The sequence below is a fragment of the Mercenaria mercenaria genome, chromosome 8, assembly GCF_021730395.1.
Source record: "Mercenaria mercenaria strain notata chromosome 8, MADL_Memer_1, whole genome shotgun sequence".
NCBI classification, from domain to species: domain Eukaryota; kingdom Metazoa; phylum Mollusca; class Bivalvia; order Venerida; family Veneridae; genus Mercenaria; species Mercenaria mercenaria.
The window spans coordinates 60,239,358-60,264,782 of NC_069368.1; the positions used below are offsets into that span (position 1 = coordinate 60,239,358).

The 25,425-nt window shown below is 35.7% G+C and overlaps 1 long non-coding RNA gene across 1 annotated transcript; it reads right to left on the minus strand.

Moving 5' to 3' along the window:
- Positions 1 to 1,007: 1,007 nt before the first annotated feature.
- LOC128559057 (uncharacterized) lies at positions 1,008 to 23,608 on the minus strand. The gene is made up of 4 exons (XR_008372080.1): positions 23,506 to 23,608; positions 20,721 to 20,855; positions 13,396 to 13,539; positions 1,008 to 1,364 (listed from the first exon to the last, which is right to left on the minus strand). It is a non-coding gene; the product is annotated as an uncharacterized LOC128559057 (long non-coding RNA).
- Positions 23,609 to 25,425: the final 1,817 nt, after the last annotated feature.

Below are 25,425 nucleotides of genomic sequence, written 5' to 3' on the forward strand. Positions count from 1 at the left end.
TTTCTTAAATGGTGAAAAGTCACAATACCATATCCATACCACTTTCAATTATACAGCATAGGGATTTTGTTAACAGAACAAATTAATATAACCTAAACCAAAAATCAAATTGCCATGAAAGTAAACCGTAAGAGAAAACTACTTAATCTGTTAGATTTATTTCAAATTACTTGCATTTGTTCTGTATTAAAAAAAAAACAATTTCTAAATTCATACATATTCATTTCTTTTTCCATTTTTAAAATTTAAAAAAGTATATAACAATACATAGGGAGGACTTAACAGGTAAGGTTATTTTGTTATTAACTGTAAAATTAACATTTATGATTGAGAAAACCTGACTTTTCAATAAATGCTGTACTCTCAAATGATTTTTTTTTAATTTATTACTTTTTATGTCACATCTAAATCTTATGATGTATCATTTAAGAAGAGCTAACTTACCTTAAGTGAATGACGTTGCCTGTCTCAGCTCTTTTTCTTTGGTCTTTGCTGAAACACAGTTCCTTGCCTGTATGCCTCTTTGCTAACACTCTGTGTGCCTCAGCCCTTTGCTGAAGCTCTGTGTGCCTCAGCTCTTTGCTGAAACTCTTGTGTGCTTCAGCCTTTTGCTGAAGCTCTGTGTGCCTCAGCTCTTTGCTGAAACTCTGTGTGCCTAAGCTCTTTGCTGAAACTCTGTGTGCCTCAGCTCTTTGCTGAAACTCTGTGTGCCTCAGCCCTTTGCTGAAGCTCTGTGTGCCTCAGCTCTTTGCTGAAACTCTGTATGCCTTAGCTCTTTGCTGAAACTCTGTATGCCTCAGCTCTTTGCTGAAACTCTGTGTGCCTCAGCTCTTTGCTGAAACTCTGTAAGCCTCAGCTCTGTGTACCTCAGCTGTTTGCTGAACCTCTGTCTGTCTCAGTTCTTTGCTGAAACTCCATCTGCCTTAACTCTTTGCTGAGTCTCTGTGTGCCTCAGCTCTTCTAAAACTCTATCTTCTTATCTTTGTTAAAACTTTTGTTCACCTCAACTCTGTTAAAAATCTAACTAAGCTCTTGGCTGAAACCCTGCCTGCTTCAGCTTTGCTTAAATTCTATCTACCTCAGTTCTTTGATGGAACTCTTGTCTGTCTCAGCTCTTCACCATTTCAGATTTTCTAAATTGTTGCATACTTATTTTGCCTCCCTGTCATTTTTGTCTGTAAAGGACATTTCTTGACATTTCATCCCTGCTTCACAATTATACCTCCATAAAATGTACTATTTGTAACACATTATATCTGCTTCTAGCTGTCTAAGCCCAGTAGGCGAGGTTTTCTGAATGCAATTTGCCTGTACACAGACTCAGCTGTATTATCATCAACTGGCACACACATCTTTGTTTTTATCTGAAAATAAATTTTCATATGATTATGACAAAACATTAATTACACTAAGATCATTTTATATCTTACTTTGAATTAGTTGTTTTAAAATACGACTAGTACCTAATAATAAACAAGAGCTGTTATAGTGAAATAGAGAGCTGGAGCTATCACTGGAATACTTAATGATTCTAATGTGGTAGACAATATTGGGCAATAGATTAAGTCTGAGTAAAATATATTATGTATTATAGTGTTTCAAAATGCTAACTAGGTATAAACGGGACATAATTTATGGAATATTCAGGTCATAATCCATGACTCTAGTTATCTCCCCTGACAGTCCGTCCACAGAGTCACAAGCACTGCTATTAACAACAGCTGTCACTGGAGACAGCACGCTCGACTATTTCAGTGCTTGATAGTGAAATTGGGCACATCTAAGGAAGCTTGAGCTGCCACTGGAGTGTTTAATGACTCAAAATGTGGATGAAGATATTGGACAATAGCTTCAGTCTGTGTCAAATGGATTTAGTAATAACACAGTATGGTGTATCAAAACATTAAGTAAGTATAAACTGTACAGAATTCATGGAAAACTTTTGCAAATGTGGTTAATGATACGGAACAACTATTTTAAGTTTGGATCAAATCTATTCAGAAATAAATGAGATAGAGCAAAAGTGCATCAAAACTTGAACCTTGAATTCTATTAGTAACAAAGCAGTCTGAAAGACAGCTAAATCCTCTGCCACTAGTATGGAAAGTGAAAGGGTAAACCTTTGACCTTGATCTGTGACCTTGACCTTGAACTGACATGGCTGACCCATGAATTCTGCACATCGTCTAGATGAGGTGATCATTTGACCCAAGTTTCATGAAAATCCTAAAAAGGGTTTAGGAGATACAGAGCTCAAACCTTTGATCTTGAGTTGTGACCTTGACCTTTAGTTGACATGGCTGACTCATGAGTTCTTGATGAGGTGATCATTTGACCCAAGTTTAATGTAAATCCTTCACGAGGTTTAGGAGATACAGAATGAACACAAAATGGAAGGCTCAAACCTTTGACTCTAAGTTGTGACCTTGACAATGAGCCGGCATGGCTGACTCATCAATTCTGCACATCATATTGATGAGGTGATCATTTGACCCAAGTTTGATGAAAATCCTTCAAGGGGTTTAGGAGATACAGAGCGGACACAAAATGGAAGGCTCAAACCTTTGACCTTGAGTTGTGACCTTGACCTTGAACTGACATGGCTCACTCATGGGTTCTGCACATTGTCTTGATGAAGTGATCATTTGACCCAAGTTTCATGATTATCCTTCAAGGGGTTTAGGAGATACAGAGCGGACAGGAAATGGAAGGCCCAAACCTTTGACCTTGAGTTGTGACCTTGACCTTGAACCGACATGGCTGACTCATTGGTTCTGCACATCGTCTTGATGAGGTGATCATTTGACCCAAGTTTCATGATTATCTTTCAAGGGGTTAAGGAGATACAGAGCGGACACAAAATGTTACGGAAGGACAGAAGGATGGAAGGACAGACGGAGACCATTCCTATAACCCCCCCACCATTTGTGGCGGGGGATTAACAAGGGCTGTCCATAAGGCAACATGCTCGATTTTTCTCAGTGCTTTACTCTGAATTAGAGCTTTGCCAGTAAAAATTTTATAAAACTTCAACCAAAAAATTCTAAGTTAAAAAGGAACATAACTCTGTCAAAATTCAAATCAGAGTAATGGGGTTTGTTTCTCCTGGTGTTGACTTTGATGGTAAATAAGTGTTTTAAGTTTCAAGTCACTAGCTTTGATAGAAACAAAGACATCTGATGTTATCAAAAAGTTTAACCAAAAATTCTAAGTTAAAAAGGGGCATAGCTAGGGCTGTTATTGATTGGGTCTTAGGCGTATCGGCGATACCGATATATCAGAAGACAAATATCAACGATACATCGATATATTGATTATTAAGTTAGATTAACGACCTATTTGTTCATATGCATACTATATACCTTCCTGTAAATGCTATTTGTAGTTTTATTGCCTACTTTCCATATTTCTGTTTGATTGTGTTGTATTTGTATTTATAAAATAAAAGAAATACATAAAAATTAATAACATCTTTCATTTTTATTTTGCCTTCGCTCCTTTTTTTGCATTTATCCAAATTTACAATTTTGTGAACTTTAGTTGTTTTTTTAGGGTCTGAGTGTTTATTTGGGTAGTTTTTTCTCTCTGTAAAATATCGATTTTTGAAAATGGGAATCGATAATCGATCGACAAAAAAATATTGTTGATACATCGATATCGTTTCTATCGATGACAGCCTAGGCATAGCTCTACCAAAATTCAATCAGAGTTATGGGGATTGTTTCTCATGGTGTAGACTTTGATAGTAAATAGATATTTTAAGTTTCAAGTCAATAGCTTTGATAGAAACAAAGATATTTGATGTTATCAAAAAGTTTAATAAAAAATTCTAAGTTAAAAAGGGGCATAACTCTGTCAAAAATCAAATCAGAGTTATTAGAATTGTTTCTCCTGAGGAAGACTTTGACAGTAAATAACCATTTAAAGTTTCAATTCAATAGCCTTGATAGTAACAGAGATATTCGACTTTATCAAAAACTTTAACCAAAGATTCTAAGTCAAAAAGGGGCATAACTCCATCAAAATTCATATCAGAGTCATGGGAATTTTTTCTCCTGGTGTAGACTTTGATAGTAAATAACTATTTTAAGTTTCAAGTCAATAGCTTTCATAATAACAGAGATATTTGACTTTATCAAAACTTTTAACCAACGGCGCTGCCGACGCCGGCGTGAGTGCAATAGCTCTACTTTTTCTTCGAAAAGTTGAGCTAAAAGGGGGACATAACTCAAAACTTTCGGTAGGTTCTGAAACTCGTGAGTCATTCAGCCTAAATTAAAATCAGATTTTCAAGAGTCAAAATCAGCTTTTCAGGGGTCAAGCTATCATTAAATATTTTTTTAAAACAATTCATATTTTAGCTGTCTTAGTTTGCACATTGTCTAAAAGTGGGTGGGGTTTGGTACCTTTGCATGTTTTTATTCTCGAAAAATGCTTCAGAATAAGAGCTGCTTTTGCAACAGTTATCATATTTTTCTTAAATGCAGACTTTTTATTTACAGTGTACTAGAATTTCTTGTAAGAAATGATAATAAGAGGGTCATGATGACCCTGGATCGCTCACCTGAGTAATATGAGCTACATGTTTCAAATGTCAAACTGATGATTTTTAGAAATTTTTTGGAAGATTTTCCGATGTACAATCAAGTTACCCCTGGGGCGGGGCAAGTTTTACCCCGGTGATCATGACTTGAACTAAGTTTGTAGAATCCTACTAGGCAATGTTACATGTCAAATACCTAAGATCTAGGCCTTCTAGTTTATTTTTAGCAAATTTATGATGATTTCCCTATGTACAATCAAGTGACCCCTGGGGCGGGGGTCAATTTGACCCTGGGAGGTCAAGTTTGAACAAATTTTGTAGAGGTCCACTTGGCAATGCTACATGTCAATACCTAAGCTCTAGGCCTTCCGGTTTATTTTTTAGAAAATTTTGAAGATTTTTCTATGTACAATCAAGTAACCCCATGGGGCGGGGTCAAGTTGACCCCGGTGGTCATGGTTTGAACAACTTTGTAGAAGTCTACTAGGCAATGCTACATGTCAAATATCTAAGATCTAGGCCTTCTGGTTTATTTTTAGAAAATTTTTGAAGATTTTCCTATGTAAAATCAAGTGACCCCAGGGGCGGGGGTCAATTTTGACCACGGGGGGCATGATTTGAACAAATTTTGTAGATGTCCACTAGGCAATGCTACATGTCAAATATCTAAGGTCTAGGCCTTCTGGGTTATTTTTAGAAAATCTTTGAAGATTTTCCTATGTAAAATCAAGTGACCCCTGGGGCAGGGTCAATTTTGACCCCGGGGGTCATGATTTGAACAAATTTTGTAGAGGTCCACTAGGCAATGCTACATGTCAAATATCTAAGGTCTAGGCCTTCTGGGTTATTTTTAGAAAGTCTTTGAAGATTTTCCTATGTAAAATCAAGTGACCCCTGGGGCGGGGTCAATTTTGACCCCGGGGTCATGATTTCAAAAACTTTAGTAGAGGTCCACTAGGCAATTATACAGGTCAAATATCTAAGCTCTTGGCTTCTGTTTTTTGAGAAGAAGATTTTGAAAGTTTTTCCTTTAAGTTGCCATGGCAACCAGAGTTCTGCATGGAATTCAATTCTTTGAAAAAATTTTGTAGAGCTTCACCCAAGGAACATTCCTGTGAAGTTTGGATGAAATTGGCCTAGAGGTTGATGAGGAGATGTCGTCTAAAGTAAAAGTTTACGGACAACGGATGACGGATGGTGAGTGATCAGAATAGCTCACCCTGAGCCTTGGCTGAGGTGAGCTAAAAAGTGTCGCGAAAATGCTGGTGACAAGTATGAAATACGAAAGAAAACATTTAAATTTCTTGATAAAATACCTGTTTTAAATTTCATTTTGTTTTCACCATACCTATTCAATACTTATAATTTCTGCTTATTTAAAGCATTTATATTTGTTTTGGCCCAAATAAAACCTCAGCAATGAATGATAATCCGTGGGCTCAGCGCGAAACTATTGTAAGTGACATTCTGGCCTAAAATGATCTTTTTGCAGATTTATAGATCTTTTTATATCCTCCAATATGTGAAAAAATATTGGAGTTCAGTTCCAACAAAAAAAAGGAGAAAAATGATATTTGTCATTTTATTGTATGTGCAATTTGTTTATATTTTCAGTGCGAAACTATTGTAAGTGTACTAGTGCACTTACAATAGTTTCGCACAAAGATTTTTAAATTTTACATTGGTACAAAAGTATTGTAACTGTATCCATATAATAATTAATGTACTTTTGTCATTCATTTCAAGGTCTGTTATATAGTACACTGGTATAGAAATAGCTTCTTCATCTGACAAGAGAGAAAAAAGGAAAAAGTGTAGTTACAATAGTTTCGCGCTGGAAAAAAATCTAGTTGAGTCAGTTACAATACCTAGCAAAATTCATTTTGCTTTAAAATGTCATGTTTTTAGAGGTTCCATTTGTATCATTGTTGGTATTTTTGGTTTGAAGATTGCATATTGTGTGTCGGGACTGACTGTTAGGGGGTTGGAATTTTTTAGAGAGAAAAAAAATTGGTTTTGGATTTGCTGGAAAAAAAAAATTCTGGCTTCAGCATGAAGAAAAAAAAACTGACTTCAAAGGAACTGAACTTTTTTATTTATTTATTTGCTATAATATTCTTTATACAATTAGCAATCTTCTGAGAACTGTAGCACATAGACAGGCCCTTTTTAAAAAAGAATTACAAGCTGACCTATAAATCACAGAAACACCAAGAAAAGAAGGAGCCAGGTATAGATCTTCATGGGGAGATTTTTTGTCTTACAGGTCAACACTATCTCTTCTAAACTGACAGCTAAAATGTGGGTATGAACACATAAGTTATAAGGTTTGTTTAGGTTTCTATAAATGCAAAAAATATCCTTGAAAATGCTACAAGAATGTCAAGGATAGGTCCACTGGAGTTGGCTACATAAAACATGAAAATGCCAATTTAACTAGGAATAAAATGAGGATTTTTTTTTCTTTTTGCCATTATACCTCAATAGCCTGGAAGTGCTGTTTGATTACCTATTTAGTACTATTATACCTACCTTTCCTTCTTATTTATAAGAATATACAGATAATTTTATCTTAAAAGCTCACTAGAATTCTGCATTTAACTTTTGAAACAAACACCAATGATACTACACAAAAGTATATTTTTTTCAAGGATAATTGGACAATTGGACATAATTCACCTTAAGTAACATACTGCCATAATTAGAATTCAGGATTTGGCATGCACAAATTTCAAAATTTTCTGTCTGGGGGAGAACCCAATACAACCATCATACATATAAAGGTTGCAACACTTTTAAAAAGTGAGATGACAATTTTATAGAAAATAGTTCTCAAAAAGATACTATTAGACTAAACAAGAGCACTGCCTATGGGTGCCATCGCTTGTATGCAAGTGCTGGACAATATTTAAGAAAAGAGTTTTGTTCAAATTTTCTAAGTACAAAAAGGGCCATAATTCTGATAAAATCTAAGTTAGAGTTATGGTTCTTGAATACCTACATTGTCCTCTTAAGTTTCAAAGCTGTACCACTTATTGTTTTTAGAAAAGTTGACCTAAACAAAAAAGCTAAACCAATAAACTCAAACTTTCTAAGTACAAAAAGGGCCATAATTCTAACAAAATGCATATCACAGTTATGGGTCTTGGCCTACATAGTCCCCTAATGATGATAAACAGTTGTGTAAAGTTTCAAAGCTTTAACCAATAAACTCAAATTTTATAAGCACAGAAAAGACAATATTTCTATCAAAATGCATACGTGTATCAGAGTTATTGGTCTTGGCCTACATAGTCTCCTAATGATGATAAACAAGTATGCAAAGTATCAAAGATGTAGCTTTTACAGTTTCTGAGAAAAGGTGGACATAACCAAAATTTTATCCAAGAAACTAAAATTTTCTTAGTACAAAAAAGACCATAACTCTGACAAAAAAATGCATACCAGATTTATTTCTTTGCCTGCATAGTCATCTAATGATGGTATAAAAGTGTGCAAAGTTTCAAAGCTGTAGCTTTTACAATGTTTTAGAAAATGTGAACCTAAACAAAATTTACACCAACGCTGACGCCGACACAGACACCGACGATCAAGTGACGACAGTATCTTGTAGATTTTTTTTTAAAGTCAGACAAACTAAAAAACTGAAATAAAAATACTTATGATTTTTTTAACTCTTTATGATAGAAAAAATCAATTAAAATAGAACTAGTCTTCTGGTAAAAAAGTGCAAAATTATTGATGACAGAAATAATTTTCTGTTAAAACTGCAGGACTTTGGGTTTAAATACCAAAGTTTTGCAGGCTGGGGCCTCCTTCCACGATCTCCCCACCCTGGCACCCCTACCCCAACTTTGATAAAAATGATACACACTAGTATACTTATTAGAAACTTATTTTTAATTTATCTAGATCAATTACCAACTTCACTGGGTCAAGTCCCATAAATCTGACATGTATCATGGGCAAATTATGCCCCCTTTTTGACTTAGAAAATCCTAGTTAAAGTTTTGCGTGCAAGTACATACAGCTATTACTTAAAGGCATATATATTTGAAACTTATTTTTAATTTTTCTAGATCAATTACCAACTTAACTGGGTCAAGTCCCATAACTCTGACATGTAATTTGGGCAAATTATGCCTCCTTTAAGACCTTAGAAAATTCTGGTTAAAGTTTTGCATGCAAGTTCCTATCTGCAGAACAAATGCAGATATCAAATTGAAACTTCACAGTCATGTGCCTTTGGGGTTATAAAACTAGTTGATTGCATCAAGTCCCATAAGTCTGACATGCATTTTGGTCAAATTATGTCCCCTTTTGAATATAAAACTTCTGGTTAAAGTTTTGCATGCAAGTTACTATCTCCAAAACTAATGCAGATACGGGATTGAAATTCTATAGATATTTTAACATTTAGGGAAACATTTTCCTGCTTCTGGGACAATAATTTAAATAGTCGAGTATTGGCTGTCTTACGGACAGCTCTTGTTTTACACTACCAACAAGACTGCTTGTACCTTGAATAAATTCTAAAATAATTTTGACCTTTGTTTAACCTAAAAGCAATCATTAAAAATTTATAGGCTAAAACAGGTACAGGTAGCTATTAGCAGAATGACCTATTAAGTACAAAGGCCTGGGCGTGATAATTCCAAACTAGAATATTATTAATTTCTCCAAATATATATCACAGTGCTCCAGAGCTACTTGTACAGTTCAAATATTTCCCCTGATACTTTCCATATTAACAGAGATCCGAGAGAGGGAGGGGAGTGCATAGCCTGGGAATCCAGTCTGACAATTTTTAACAATTTTTTATGCCCCCCCGGCATCTACTGATGCGGGAGGCATATAGTGATTGTCCTGTCCGTCCGTTAATCCGTACGAGGTTAACCAAATGGGACCGTTTCGTCTAGCATCAATACCCTTATCTAGAATGACTTGATAGTTATGGAGATGTAACTTGTGACCATTCCTCATCTTCAGACATCACCTGACCTCAGTTTGACCTTGACCTCATTTTGGACTTAGGTTGCTTTATAAGGGCTATCTCTTGGTTAACCAAGTGGGACCTTTTCATCTAACATCAATACTGCTTACAAGATTGAATTGATACTAATACAGATGTAAACTGTGACCATTCCTCATCTTCAAACATCACCTGACCTCAGTTTGACCTTGACCCTGACCTCAATTTGGTGCAAAATCTATCGACAAGGATGCCACCGGGGGCATCAAGCGTTTATTGAACACAGCTCCTTGTTTCTACCTGCAAATTGACAGCCTGGGGAAGCCTGTTTTTTGACTGCAGCACCACCTATATTACACTCGAGATATGCTGGTGTATGATAAAGAACGATAACTTCTGAAAGCAATAATCCAAAAATAGAAACAGAATTCTCACGGAAGAGACAGATCGGAATCATGTACTTACGAAGGTTTCGGAACATTTCCAGGTCATAGACATACACCAGTTTGTACCTACCACAGTTTTTCCAGCAAGTTGTAATGACTATTAAATATGTCAGAATAAACTTAAATGTGCGTCATTATAGCTATCAAATTGAAAGATGTTATGTTAATGCAGACCTAATTATCTATGAAAATTGCCTAATTTTTGGCAGCATTGCCTCGTTTTCATTTCAAACAAGCACAAATATGATCAATTGTTAATTAGGTTATTTACAGAAAATGGATAATCAGTAGTGACATGGAAACTCCTTCAGATTTCCCCAGGCATTGATAATATCAGAAACACGATGAATGCCAATTAACACCGATTAGCGCAAATTAATCGGGATCTTTAATGCATAGATATTAGGTATGATTTATTCTGACAAAGCAAAATATTATCAACGGCTTCCCAGGCTTTGGAGTGTAGTATTAAAGTACCACAACTCGACCACATTTTTCCTTAACACAACCTCAGTGTCTGTAAAGCCCCTTTTGTTACTGTAATTTCATGGAACATCTGTCAGTGTTACCAATCACCTTGTTTAACCATTTTGCGTACAGAAGTATAAGAATTAAATAATTATAAAAATCAAAGGGATTTGTATTTTAAGCTATTTCATGTGTACCTTCTAAAGCAAATTACTCAATACAGAACAGAATGTATTTCTTTATCGTGTGTGTGTTGTTGTTTTTTATTTTTTTTTTTTTTTTAATAACAAAAACTATTTTGAACAAAAAACCTCTGGTTTACTCTAGAAAAAAAAATATTTTGACATTCAAGTTCTGAAAAAAAAATTCTGACTTTAATAGAAAGCGAAGAAAATAAAATTTTGACTCAGAGTAAAATCTCAGCCCCCACCCCCACAAAAGTTCAAATGGTTAGTCTCTTAAATGACTTTTTTGGCAGATAAACTGAACAATTTTGAATTTGACACAAGTAAACAAAAAGGTCCATTGGAATGGACTTCATTTGTTGAAATTTCATCAAATAATAAAGACCATAAGTTTAAAGGGTCTGTCCACAATGTCAGTTTGCTAAGCCGTTCTCCATGTACTTCAGATGTACCCAGTGCTTAACCAGTTGAGAAATGACACAGACAGACTGACCGACATCTGCAAAACAATATACCCCTTCTTCTTCGAAGGGGGGCATTAAAATCTAATGCTCTGCAATTTATTTCAAATTTTATAAGGAATACTCAAAATCATGATGTTTGCTTATACACATTTTTATACCCCCACAAACAAAGTAAGGTGGGGGATGGTATATAGTGAGTGAGTGAGTTGGGTTTTACGGCGAATTGACACAAAGTGGGAGGTATTATAGGAATAAGCTTATCGGTCTGTCTGTTTTCATGGTTTCTGGGCAATAACTCATGAAAGGCTTGATCGATTTATTATATATAAATAAATCTTGGTACACAGGTTTTACCTCATGAAATACAGGTTTGACTTCAACTACAAACCACCTATTTTTTGACGCAGTTATGGTCCCTTTCCAACTTAAAATTTGCCATACTTCTGTGACAAGGCCGTTTTGTGGGGGTATTATTTGTCACTCCTGTGACAGCTCTTGTGTCTCTTAAAAAACTGTCGCAGCAAAGGAATTTTATTTTATACTTTCCCGTGATCTTCTGGGAATTATTTTTAAGACTTGAGAGAAAAATAGCTTAGGTGAGGTACATTGTATATTAATTCTTTTTTTTTATTAAGTAAACTGGAAGCTAAACTATTATTAAACTATTGTAGTTGAGCTTTGTTCTTTGCTGATTCAAATAATGTTACTTCACAGGTTTTGTAATGCTTAGCAGTGAATAACAAAATGAGACAGAACCCTGTGCTTAGTATGCATCTTTTGTCATTTTAGTTTACACCCTTGAATTTCCTGCTAGCTAGCTGTTATTAGAATTTGTTGGAAAATTCCCCACTTTAGTGTATTTGATAGCTCTTATTCTTGCTTTTACAGTGTTATTCAAAACCATACTGGATAAGATTGTGTATTATCATCATGGTCAACAAAATATTTTATTTTTATTTTCATGTATATATATTCTATTACAATATTGAAATACCATTTGTATACAAATGTTGTATCACAACAAACATGCGAGATACCTACTTTTAGTTTGATTGTCTGTTCATAATGTGTGAAGCAAACGTATAAATTCTACATAAAATAGTAGAATGGAAATAGCTTAATTTAGCATACTACTGAAGAAAAGATATTTGGTTTTGACCCCTTCAAAATCATTACATTTTTTTTTTAACTAAAACAGTATGAAAGTAATTGAAGGTTCAAAACTAGGGTGAAATTGTCAGACAAAAACGTTCAGATACAATAGTTTCGCGCTGAGATTTATGGTTCTCATTGTTGGATTTTCAGCGCGAAACTATTGTAAGTGACTTGCCTTGAAATTTGTTTTTACTCATTAAAAGCATTCTGGTTTTTAACTTCAGACACTGAGATGGATAACAATATCATATTTTGTATTTGTTAGAAAAAAAGTCAGTTACCATAGTTTCACGCTAAATTTTGTAAGCATTCATATTGGATTTTCAGCGTGAAAGTATTGTAAGTGACATTATTCCAAATCTATCAAAAATTAACAATATTATCATGGTTTAAGCTCTCAATAGCTAAATGAATAACATTTTTACACAGTATACTTAAATCTTATCTAATATTATGAATTTTTTAAAAAAAGAAACAGTTTTTTCCTTCTCCTGAACAATTTCAAGAATGTAAGTTACAATAGTTTCGCGCGGAGCCCTCGAATCATTTGCTATAGATTGGAACGGTTGACCGGCTCATATTATTGTATCAAGCACACAAAATAATTATCCAGTTTGTTGTACTATTAAGATCATTTTTATCTTACGTCAGCAAGATATATAACAATACAACATAATTAAGCTGTATACCGCTAATTAACAAGTTTCGTCGAAATCCAGCAAGCGTTTTGACCTGTGCAAGCCGGACAAGATTTTTCTGTTTTTAGCTCTGGTGGTCATTTTGTGCAGCGGAGTGGAACGTGCCAGCGACATGCACAAGTAGGCTTGGTACTGATCACTCCTGTGATGTTTTGTTGAAATCTGGTCAGCAGTTTGACCAGTGAAAACCGGACAAGCTTAATGAGGACGGACCGATGGACAGACAGACGGCAAACACAAAAACAATATGTCTCCCCCACCTATGGAGGAGACATAATTCTAAGTAAAAAGGGGATATAATTCATTAAACATTAGTGCCAGTGTTACTGACATTGTGTCATAAGATGATGAGGAGCATCGGATAGTCGAGCTAAAAAGGCCAGCCAGCTTGAAAAAATCTGAATCCAGACTAGACCCAAAACCTTAAACAGTAAATAAAGCAAAAGAAGCAACCTCTACCTCACCTTGCTTTACTGTTTCCCCAACATGATATTCTGCCGTATCTCATTCTGCGGGTCTCTTGACAAACACAATTTCATACACACCATCTACATCAGATCTGATCTCTACTCAAGCATGGACCAAACAACCAGAACTATCTTTTCTATCTAAATTTAGTAATAGATGAATCTGAAAATGAACATTTTTGAAACAATTTTGTCCAATAAAAGCAGTTAAGATTTTTCAATAAAAGGTCACTGTATGACTAAATTTTCTCTTGTTTTTTTTTGAAAGGTATTAAAATTTATGTAAATCATGCAGTAAGAAAAACATTAACTTATAAGTGATGTAAAGTTCATACTACCTGTATATACATATTAAACGGCAAGGGTGTATTGCACCAGGGCGTAGCCCGAGTGCCAATATAGTTTTAGAAGTTCTAATTATGTTTGAATGTGTTACTGTAAGAAAAACAAGAGCTGTCGGAGGACAGCAACGCTCGACTGTTCAACTGAATGAATACTTAAGTCAAGAAAGGGGCATAGTTTTGTAGAAATGGGAAAAAGGGTTATGGAACCTTTACAGTGCTTATCAGCTCATGACAGTGAACAAGTGTGTGAAGTTTCAATCCTTTCCCATTAATGGATACTGAAATACCAGCTTACACACAAAAACTTAACCAAAAACTGCTAAGTCGAAAAAGGGGCATAATTTTGAAAACAAGAGGACCATGATGGTCCTGAATCGCTCACCTCTTCCCACATGACCCAGTTTTGAGTATGACGTTGTTTTTTCTATTATTTGACATAGTGACCTAGTTTTTGAGCTCATGTGACCCAGTTTTGAACTTGACCTAGATATTATCAAGATAAAAATTCTGACCAATTTTCATGAAGATCCATTGAAAAATATGGTCTCTAGAGAGGTCACAAGGTTTTTCTATTATTTGACCTATTGACCTAGTTTTCGAAGGTACGTGAACCTGTTTTGAACTTTACCTAGATATCATCAAGGTGAACATTCTCACTAATTTTCATGAAGATCTCATGAAAAATATGGCCTCTAGAGAGGTCACAAGGTTTTTCTATTTTTATATCTACTGGCTTAGTTTTTGACCGCATGTGACCCAGTTTCGAAACTGACCTAGATATCATCAAGGTGAACATTCAGATCAATTTTCATGAAGATCCATTGAAAAATATGGCCTCTAGAGAGGTCAAAAGATTTTTGTAATTTTAGACCTTCTGACCTAGTTTTTGATCGCAGTTGACCCAGTTTCAAATTTGACCTAGATATCATCAAGATGAACATTCAGACCAACTTTCATACAGATCCCATGAAAAGTATGGCCTCTAGAGAGGTCACAAGGTTTTTTTTATTATTTGACCTACTGACCTAGTTTTTTAAGGCACGTGACCCATTTTCAAATATGACCTAGATATCATCAAGGTGAACATTCTGTTTTCATGAAGATCCATTCAAGGCTATGGCCTCTAGAGAGGTCACAAGGTTTTTCTATTTCAAGACCTACTAGTTTTTGATTGCAGTTGATCCAGTTTCAAACTTGACCTATATATAATCAAGATAAACATTCAGACCAACTTTCATACAGATCCCATGACAAGTATGGCCTCTAGAGAGGTCACAACGTTTTTTCATTATTTGACCTATTGACCTAGTTTTCGAAGGTACGTGACCCTGTTTTGAACTTTACCTAGATATCACCAAGGTGAACATTCTCACTAATTTTCATGAAGATCTCATGAAAAATATGGCCTCTAGAGAGGTCACAAGGTTTTTCTATTTTTATATCTACTGGCCTAGTTTTTGACCGCATGTGACCCAGTTTCGAAACTGACCTAGATATCATCAAGGTGAACATTCAGATCAATTTTCATGAAGATCCATTGAAAAATATGGCCTCTAGAGAGGTCAAAAGATTTTTGTAATTTTAGACCTACTGACCTAGTTTTTGATCGCAGTTGACCCAGTTTCAAATTTGACCTAGATATCATCAAGATGAACATTCAGACCAACTTTCATACAGATCCCATGAAAAGTATGGCCTCTAGAGAGGTCACAAAGTTTTTTTTATTATTTGACCTACTGACCTAGTTTTTTTAAGGCACGTGACCCATTTTCAAACTTGACCTAGATATCATCAAGATGAACATTCTGACCAATTTTCATGAAGATCCATTCAAGGGTATGGCCTCTAGAGAGGTCACAAGGTTTTTCTATTTCAAGACCTACTGACCTAGTTTTTGATTGCAGTTGACCCAGTTTCAAACTTGACCTATATATAATCAAGATAAACATTCAGACCAACTTTCATACAGATCCCATGAAAAGTATGGCCTCTAGAGAGGTCACAACGTTTTTTCATTATTTGACCTACTGACCTACTTTTTGATGGCACTTGACCCGCTTTCAAACTTGATCTAGATATCATCAAGATAAACATTCTGACCAATTTCTATGGAGATCCATTCACAAGTATGGCCTCTAGAGAGGTCACAAGGTTTTTCTATTTTTAGACCTACTGACATAGTTTTTGAACGCACATGACCCTGTTTCGAACTTGACCTAGATATCATCAAGATGAACATTCAGAACAACTTTCATACAGATCCCATGAAAAATATGGCTTTTAGAGAGGTCACAAGGTTTTTCTATTATTTGATCTACTTACCTAGTTTTTAAAGGCACGTGACCCACTTCGAACTTGACTAAGATATAATCAAGACAAACATTCAGACCAACTTTCATACAGATCCCATGAAAAATATGGCCTCTAGAGAGGTCACAAGGTTTTTCTATTATTTGACCTACTGACCTAGTTTTTGAAGGCATGTGACCCATTTTCGAACTTGACCTAGATATCATCAAGGTGAACATTCAGACCAACTTTCATACAGATCCCATGAAAAATATGGCCTCTAGAGAGGTCACAAGGTTTTTTCTATTTTTAAACCTACTGACCTAGTTTTTGACCGCACATGACCCAGTTTCGAACTTGACCTAGATATCATCAAGATGAACATTCAGACCAACTTCATACAGATCCCATGAAAAATATGGCCTTTAGAGAGGTCACAAGGTTTTTCTATTATTTGACCTACTGACTTAGTTTTTAAAGGCACGTGACCCTGTTTCAAACTTGACCTAGATATCATCAAGGTGAACGTTTTGACTAATTTTCATTAAGATCTTGTGAAATATATGGCCTCTAGAGAGGTCACAAGGTTTTTCTATTTTTAGACCTACTGACCTAGTTTTTGATGGCACGTGACCCAGTTTCGAACTTGATCTAGATATCATCAAGATGAACATTCAGACCAACTTCATACAGATCCCATGAAAAATATGGCCTTTAGAGAGGTCACAAGGATTTTCTATTTTTAGACCTACTGACATAGTTTTTGAACGCACGTGACCCTGTTTCGAACTTGACCTAGATATCATCAAGATGAACATTCTGACCAATTTTTATGGAGATCCATTCACAAGTATGGCCTCTAGAGAGGTCACAAGGTTTTTCTATTTTTAGACCTACTGACATAGTTTTTGAACGCACATGACCCTGTTTCGAACCTGACCTAGATATCATCAAGGTGAACATTCAGATCAATTTTCATGAAGATCCATTGAAAAATATGGCCTCTAGAGAGGTCAAAAGATTTTTGTAATTTTAGACCTTCTGACCTAGTTTTTGATCGCAGTTGACCCAGTTTCAAATTTGACCTAGATATCATCAAGATGAACATTCAGACCAACTTTCATACAGATCCCATGAAAAGTATGGCCTCTAGAGAGGTCACAAGGTTTTTTTTATTATTTGACCTACTGACCTAGTTTTTTAAGGCACGTGACCCATTTTCAAATATGACCTAGATATCATCAAGGTGAACATTCTGTTTTCATGAAGATCCATTCAAGGCTATGGCCTCTAGAGAGGTCACAAGGTTTTTCTATTTCAAGACCTACTAGTTTTTGATTGCAGTTGATCCAGTTTCAAACTTGACCTATATATGATCAAGATAAACATTCAGACCAACTTTCATACAGATCCCATGACAAGTATGGCCTCTAGAGAGGTCACAACGTTTTTTCATTATTTGACCTATTGACCTAGTTTTCGAAGGTACGTGACCCTGTTTTGAACTTTACCTAGATATCACCAAGGTGAACATTCTCACTAATTTTCATGAAGATCTCATGAAAAATATGGCCTCTAGAGAGGTCACAAGGTTTTTCTATTTTTATATCTACTGGCCTAGTTTTTGACCGCATGTGACCCAGTTTCGAAACTGACCTAGATATCATCAAGGTGAACATTCAGATCAATTTTCATGAAGATCCATTGAAAAATATGGCCTCTAGAGAGGTCAAAAGATTTTTGTAATTTTAGACCTACTGACCTAGTTTTTGATCGCAGTTGACCCAGTTTCAAATTTGACCTAGATATCATCAAGATAAACATTCAGACCAACTTTCATACAGATCCCATGAAAAGTATGGCCTCTAGAGAGGTCACAAAGTTTTTTTTATTATTTGACCTACTGACCTAGTTTTTTAAGGCACGTGACCCATTTTCAAACTTGACCTAGATATCATCAAGATGAACATTCTGACCAATTTTCATGAAGATCCATTCAAGGGTATGGCCTCTAGAGAGGTCACAAGGTTTTTCTATTTCAAGACCTACTGACCTAGTTTTTGATTGCAGTTGACCCAGTTTCAAACTTGACCTATATATAATCAAGATAAACATTCAGACCAACTTTCATACAGATCCCATGAAAAGTATGGCCTCTAGAGAGGTCACAACGTTTTTTCATTATTTGACCTACTGACCTACTTTTTGATGGCACTTGACCCGCTTTCAAACTTGATCTAGATATCATCAAGATAAACATTCTGACCAATTTCTATGGAGATCCATTCACAAGTATGGCCTCTAGAGAGGTCACAAGGTTTTTCTATTTTTAGACCTACTGACATAGTTTTTGAACGCACATGACCCTGTTTCGAACTTGACCTAGATATCATCAAGATGAACATTCAGACCAACTTTCATACAGATCCCATGAAAAATATGGCTTTTAGAGAGGTCACAAGGTTTTTCTATTATTTGACCTACTGACCTAGTTTTTAAAGGCACGTGACCCACTTCGAACTTGACTAAGATATAATCAAGACAAACATTCAGACCAACTTTCATACAGATCCCATGAAAAATATGGCCTCTAGAGAGGTCACAAGGTTTTTCTATTATTTGACCTACTGACCTAGTTTTTGAAGGCATGTGACCCATTTTCGAACTTGACCTAGATATCATCAAGGTGAACATTCAGACCAACTTTCATACAGATCCCATGAAAAATATGGCCTCTAGAGAGGTCACAAGGTTTTTCTATTTTTAAACCTACTGACCTAGTTTTTGACCGCACATGACCCAGTTTCGAACTTGACCTAGATATCATCAAGATGAACATTCAGACCAACTTCATACAGATCCCATGAAAAATATGGCCTTTAGAGAGGTCACAAGGTTTTTCTATTATTTGACCTACTGACTTAGTTTTTAAAGGCACGTGACCCTGTTTCAAACTTGACCTAGATATCATCAAGGTGAACGTTTTGACTAATTTTCATTAAGATCTTGTGAAATATATGGCCTCTAGAGAGGTCACAAGGTTTTTCTATTTTTAGACCTACTGACCTAGTTTTTGATGGCACGTGACCCAGTTTCGAACTTGATCTAGATATCATCAAGATGAACATTCAGACCAACTTCATACAGATCCCATGAAAAATATGGCCTTTAGAGAGGTCACAAGGATTTTCTATTTTTAGACCTACTGACATAGTTTTTGAACGCACGTGACCCTGTTTCGAACTTGACCTAGATATCATCAAGATGAACATTCTGACCAATTTTTATGGAGATCCATTCACAAGTATGGCCTCTAGAGAGGTCACAAGGTTTTTCTATTTTTAGACCTACTGACATAGTTTTTGAACGCACATGACCCTGTTTCGAACCTGACCTAGATATCATCAAGGTGAACATTCTGACCAACTTTCATAAAGATCCCATGAAAAATGTGACCTCTAGAGTGGTCACAAGCAAAAGTTTACGGACTGACGCATGGACGGACGCCACGCAACCACAAAAGCTCACCTTGTCACTTTGTGACAGGTGAGCTAAAAATGCAAAGAGCTATGGGACCTACACAGTGCATGTCAGATCACGATAGTGAACAACTGTGTGAAGTTTCAATCCATTCCCATTAGTGGATACTGAGATGCCAGCTTACATACAAAACCTTAACCAAAAACTGCCAAGTCAGAAAAAGGGGCATAATTTTGAAAAAATGCAAAGTAGAGTTATGGGACCTGTACAGTGCATGTCAAATCATGACAGTGAACAAGTGTGTGAAGTTTCAATCTATTCCCATTAGTGGCTACTGAGATACCAGCTTACATACAAAACCTTAACCAAGAAATTCTAAGACGAAAAAAGGGGCATAATTTTGTAAAAAAGCAAAATAGAGTTGTGGAACATGTGCAATGTTGGTCAGTTTATCACAGTGAATAAGTGTGTGAAGTTTCAATCCATTCCCACAAGTGGTTATTGAGATACCAGCTTACATACAAAACGTTAACCAAGAATTTCGAAGTCAAAAAAGGGACATAATTTTGTTAAAAAGCAAAACAGAGTTATGGAACCTGTGCAATGTAGGTCAGTTTATCACAGTGAATAAGTGTGTGAAGTTTCAATCCATTCCCACAAGTGGTTACTGAGATACCAGCTTACATACAAAACCTTAACCAAATCGGGACGCCGACGCATGGGTAAGTCCAATAGCTCTACTATTCTTTGAATAATCGAGCTAAAAAACTATAAAGAAGGTCATTCATTTGATTCTACTTTAACTATTGTTTGTTGAATATGACATGCAAGAAAAAGATTCTATATATGGTTGTAAGTGCGGATGGGAAAATCCAGCAGAGCCTCCTTACTGCCAAAACAGTTACCTTCAAGCCAGATATCCCATCAGCACCTACAATCAGTGAAAGAATATCATAATTAAATTTTTACACAACATGTAAAATTAAGTTTTAAACTGATGTTGATGACCTACTTGGTGTTGTGGTCACCTGTCTTTGTATACTAGTGGTTGCTTTCAGTCAGCCACTTTAACAGATTAGATTGTATACCCATACAATTTCTTTAATAAATGATAATTCCAACAAGGAAATGATTCAAAGAAAATTGTAACATGTCATTTTATCAATGTACAAGTTATATGCAGATAACTGACCATCTGTTTTACTTTACCTTTTCGGCTACACTGCCATGCATCGCCTCTACACAACATGAAACTTAGGAACTATCTACCAGATGTCAACTTCTCTGCCACGACCAGAACAAAACAATGGAACTGTTTCCCAGTGAACATCTCTGCTAAGAGACCTGAAACAATCGAACATGTCTGCACAAAATCTGTTTGCTTGATATGACATGCTGAAATTCTACATGCTTATTTCAAAGTTGAGTTGTTTCTTATGGAATACCTTTTGAGATGTCAGATGAAAAATGCTAGGTATTTAGTAGGTAAAGTAAATTTTGAGACACTGTCACACATGGTACACAAACTTTTATTTTTTGACTCAGTCAAGGGCCATAACCCTGGTTTTGCAAAAGCAATTAAAAAAAAAAAAAAAAAAGACCTCAAGTGCACAAATTCACACAGGCAAAAATTTATATTCCTACATGGTTTCTTGAATTTTATGTGAAATATTTTTAAAGATAAATGCAACACAAGTTTTTAAGAATTTTGTATATTCTTTGCTAAGTCATGGACCATAACTTTGGTATGGTTCAAGTGAAATCCCAAATACAACGCAATATGGACGCATTGGTCGAGAGGGCTAAGATGCTTTCCTATGGAGGTGAAGGCCCCTGGTTCGAATCCTGGCTACTCCCACTGCGGTGTATCCTTGGGCAAAGCACTTTATCACGATTGCCTCAGTCGACCCAGCTGTAAATAGGTACCAGCAAATTGCTGGGGGTGAGGTATAAATGGTTTTAATTGTTCTTAATATAGGGTCGCAGAAAAGCTCTATAGAGCTTATGTTAATTGTTTCACCAAGCGACGGTAAATAAAACTTACCTTTACCTTTTAGAACAGCAGGTGCACAACTCCACCTTAGCTAAAATCTGGAGGTTGGCTGAGTGGCAGATTTGCTAAATGTAACTTCAATATCTGAGCATTTACCCTCCAAACTTTACACTAGTTAGATTTTTACTGGCGGCTGAGGTATTTTAAGAGGGAGATCAAGGGAGACAATACAAACAAGACCTGTCGGATGACAGCGTGCTCGACTATTCGAAGAATTGATTGAAGAATGGGGTCAAAGTATTTCCATAGATTTTCAGACAAAAGAAAAAAATGGATTAAACAAAATTTTTTCCTGTATTTGTGGATTTCGATTAGTCTTGCACTAAGTGGCAATGTGTGACCATGATGGCAAATATGTTATTAAGTTATATGTTAGGCAAACACAGACTTGCATGAAAAGTTTAACTAATTTCCAAGTCCAAAAAGGGTCATAATTCAGTCAAAATAGTTGACAGAGTTATGTACACTTGCCTATAGATGGAAATCATGTTGATATACTAGTGTTAACAGTTTCAAAGCCACAGTTCAAATATTTTGACAAAAATTTCAAAGTCCAAAAAAGGCCATAATTCAGCCAAAATAGTTGTCAAGAGTTATGTACTCTTGCCTGCAGATGGAAATCATAATGATAAGCAAGTGTTTAAAGTTTAAAAGCCATATGTCAAATAGTCTTGACAAAACATGGACATATACGAAAACAGAACCAATTTCCAAGTTCAAAAAGGGCCATAATTCAGCCAAAAAAGATGACAGAGTTATGTACTCTTGCCTATTGATAGAGACTATAATACTGAACAAGATATAAAAGTTTCAAAGCCATATGTCACAAAATATAAACTGGTACGAAAAACTTAACCAAGATTTCTAAGTAAAAAAGGGGCAATAATTCAACCAAAATGCTTGATGGATTTATGTACTCTTGCCTACAACTGGACATGGTGATAGTAAACAAGTGTTGAAAGTTTCAAAGCTTTATCTCAAAAGACTTTGTCAAAATATGAACTGGTACGAAAAACTTAACCAAGATTTCTAAGTCAAAAGGGGCCATAATTCAGTCAAAATGCTTGACAGAGTTATATACTCTTGCCTATAACTGGACATGGTGATGGTAAACAAGTGTTGAAAGTTTCAAAGCTTTATCTCAAAAGACTTTGTCAAAATGTGGACTGGTACGAAAAACTTAACCAGCCGTGGTGAGTAGGATAGCTCTATTTATTCTTCGAATAGTCGAGCTAAAAAGTTAAACTGACCACTTTCCACTTTTAATACAGCGATTACATGCCCGGATCCAAGGCCAGGCCGAGGCTGCCCGTGCCTCCCTCCCCCCACCCCATTGGCTGAGAAATGACAAAGGAATATTTTTTCTCAAAATCATAGACCCAGAAACGAACCAAAGCCACCATTTCATACCTGAATTTCAAAATTTTCCAGGGGGAGAACCCCCTGACCACCCAATCAAGATGGGAGAAACTTACCCCTAATATACCTAAAAATTTAGACCTATAAATGCACCAGAGGCCACCATTTCAAGCCTGCATTTCCAGGGGTCTCTCCCCCTGACGCACTAATATGACTAGAGTAGGCCTACACCCACCAATAAATGCGCCTGAGGGTACCATTTCATACCTGTATTTCAAAAAAATAATCCGGGGAAGACCCCTGAATCCCTAACATGGACAAAGGCTACCAACAGACACTTGGGGGTCAGCACCCCTCCCCGCTCCCAGGCCGCCCCTGACAACCCTTGGTCAATATATTTTAGTATTTTAAACAAACTGAGCACATGTCTCGATCATACAACGCCTTCTGTTAGCATTTCAACATGTTTAAAAATTCCCATACAATGATAAAAAAAAATGTTCAAAAAAAATCTTCACCTAGCACGTGCTAAGCTGTCTAAATTAAAATGGTTGATATATTTATATATGCATATTTACTAACCTGGCGTTTCGAATCATCTCCAGCTAAACCTTTGTACATTTTATTTTCTCTTATTGTTTTTCAACAACAACAAACTCGTTATGGCGGCAACAGGGTGAACACATCCGAAGAGTCAGTATTGGATAATATTTTGACGACGTAATGGAGTAAAATTTCCACTGCCGTAAATCGGCAAAATAAATCCTCTGAGCGCTTGGAGAAATGGCGGAAAACATATTTAGCAATGTTTTATAAAGAAATTGTTGATTATCCATGTTATTCAATGGAATTGTACACAATTATTTGGTATCAGTGAAAAAAAAGCGGCCAAAAGAACGACTTGCAAAGTATTTTTTAAATAGATCTACGTTTAACTCACTTCCATTGATAAATTGATTGACTGTGCTCTTGAACTGTTGAATGACTTTATTTGATTCTTTTTTTGTACATCTATTTAAAATAGTATTTTATTTATAGTTTACTGTCAGTTTTAGAAGTGGAAACTCGATGTTATTTTACCCCTTGCTGCTATTTTCGGGTTATTGTTGCATCAGGTCTCTTGTTATTTGATTATTGTGAGAACAACAATGTGCAATTCACTAATATTTGACAGAATTACCCAAGGCAACTTTATGACAACTTCTCATAAATTGTGCAAGCAATTACCTTATTAAAATTGCTTATACGCTAGTACTGTATTAAGCAGCTAGTTCATAATGTTATTTGATTACTGGTAGGCAAAAGAAGGGCCTGTTTCCAGTCTACCTACCTACACATTTTTTTTTTACTCCCCCCTACCCTTTCCCTTTATTTTTTAACTTTTCGCATCATTTTGAAATACACGATTCTGATTCTGCAGCGTAATGTTATGATTTTTTGATAAAATAACGTGATTTGAATCATCGAGAAATATACTATCAGGAACCAACAGGAACTGTCAAGGTATTGAATTTTTATTCCGTTTTTTAAATAAAATATAAATTACTACATAAATCTTCTACATATATGTAGTTCGAAATATACGTCATTTACATCATGCGAGTCATCTTTCACCCCGGGGTGTAAGATGGATTTTTCCAGCACCAGTAAAGATACCACAAATCCCCGTCTAGTATGCAATAATTATAAATTCTTCTGTTTCCTGTGACTAACCATGTATTTAACACAATGGAAAAACACAAAAACAATTTTGCAGTAGATGATTTCAACAATTTGTTTTAAATTCCTATTTTAAAAGTTAAAACAGGAAATTGGGAAGAGGCTGGAAATTTATGCGGGATAATTGTACATTTTGGGAAAAATAATCAACCAGAAGTGAACACGAGAAGAATGAGTTCAATTTATCTCCTCTGAAACACGGACAAAAATCCAGGTCATGGAACATCCCGGTAAGGGATTAGACTTGTAATGTGTTCTTTCATGCGCGGAACCCCAATTTTCTCAGAGGGCGTCCGACCGGCCCCCTCACTAAGACCAGGAAGGTCTAGCTAATAGGTACCAATCGTTTGAGCTATGACAAACATGTGTCTTTATACACAGATAATTAGATGGTGTGCTTTTTTTGTGTTTAGATGTTAGCAGTATAAGAACAGGAATTGTTTTTGTTGAACAGGCTATTGAAAAATTTGCTGCCCAGCTAGGAGGGTCAGGGGGCATGCCCCTCTGAAAAATTTTGAAATTCAGTGCCTCATTTCCTGCATTCTGGGGCATTTTAGGAGCATTTAAGGGCACCTTTTCTGCTGCAGTTTTATATAAAATATACTCCTTATTTTCACAGTTTTAAGGACTAACCTGTTAAGTTTGGGAAAAATTATAAATTAAGTTTTATTAAAGGTAAAATTCTTAGATTCTTTGACATAATTAACATAAATATGAATTACGTCAGGGTCATATATAGCAGCTGCCACATACACTTTGAATGCAATCCTAATGTTTTTTTTT